Genomic DNA, 1,647 nt, shown 5'->3' with positions numbered 1-1,647 from the left:
TAACGTTTTTAATTCGAACTCGTTTTCTTTCTTTTTTTCCCCTTTTTTCGACCGATGATTCGCACACTTTTAGTCCCTTCCCTTCTCTTCCCTTTTTTTCTTTCATTTTTTTTTTTTTTTTTTTTGTTATATTCCTTTTCCGTTCTCTCTTTCTCTCAATGCCCATATCTTCCCCGCCGAGTAAAAAAGGGGGTGACGGGGTAGAAAATTTTGTAGAGGAAGGGATTCGAAACCAGTACTTTCGTTCGTTGAATGAACGCGTTACGTAAGGGAGAACAATATGATCCAGGTGTCGATAAAAAAAATATAGGTGCTGGAAAAGGAAGGTTTTTAAAACGAAATCGATAGGATTGAAGTTTCAGCGGATTTCAGTCTTCCCATCGGGGAATTTTCCAAACTTCCTGTTTAAGCTTTGAGATTTAAACTTTTAGTAAGCAACAGTAATATACTAATTACTGTTAGTTTAATATGATCTGCCCTTTTACAATTATTCGAATAACTTTGTTGTTCAAGCTCTTATGAAATTAGTAATAAACCTTCTGTATTAACTGACCAACTTTCATACGTATCTGTGTGTGTTTCGTGTATGAGTCGACGTGTTTTTGTACTTTAAAGAACATCCCACATCCTTTGAAACATTCAAACGTTTCGTCCGTCCTATGGGTTTTAAAGCAAACCACATTTGTCGACAGTTCAGTAGTCACTCAATATCATCGATCGTCGTTTCAATCGAAAACGAACCGACAAGAGAGAAAGAGAAGAGATAAAAGACCCATTAGGCGATTCATGTTAATCAACTCGTCGATCAATGTAATAATGTTGGTTTGACTTCAAATGCATTTCAACTAGGACCTCATTAGAATTTATTAAAGTTGACCTTTTATTTTCTATTAGATTACTCGATGTAATTTTATTGTAATGCCATTTCTGGAGTTGATCAAGTGAGAATAAGAAAGTGGAAAGATATCAAGTTTATGATTGATGGTACTGACGGCTACTGTTACTTTTTTTCTTTTGTTTTGTTTTTGCATGATTAATCATAGTGTTCTTTCATTCACATCGTGTTTATTGTCGTAGTAATTTAATTAGCGTAAAATTTTTTGTCTGTATACTTTTTAGGTACTTCGAAATTTTAAATAAAGTATGTTTTGCATGGTAGAATAAGAAAGTTGATTGTTCAAACGCAAAAATGAAATGTAAAACAGTCATGGGAATATCGTTGAAAATAAAAAGTAGAGAAATCTTGTTTTTTTTGGGGAGGGGAAGAAATAAAAGTAGAATCAAACAGAAAAATACGTCATCGAAATTCGCTCGTGCGTATAAATATTGAGAAAGTCCTGTATCTTTTTTTTTTTTGTATTGATCCACTTTTCGACGATAAACCACGGGGGAAAAAAATTGTACAAAAATTATGTGACCAAGTAGAACGGTTCCTGTCCTACTTTTTTAATTGTTTTTTAGTCGATATCGATTGTAGATTTCTCAGGTAATTGCGAAAGAAATAATTAGACTTACAAAATAATTGTTTAACTTAAAAGAATAGGAGATAAAAAATGTTTATCATAAGATAAGTGGTATCGAAGTGAAATAAGTTATTTTGTTTCGATATCGATATAAAAAGACATGTTTCGACAAAATTCTTATCAT

Source organism: Polistes canadensis, unplaced genomic scaffold (assembly GCF_001313835.1).
Source record: "Polistes canadensis isolate GaletaPanama2010 unplaced genomic scaffold, ASM131383v1 scaffold_38, whole genome shotgun sequence".
NCBI lineage: Eukaryota > Metazoa > Arthropoda > Insecta > Hymenoptera > Vespidae > Polistes > Polistes canadensis.
The sequence above is the reverse complement of the archived record's forward strand: the minus strand, read 5'-3'. Positions refer to the sequence as shown.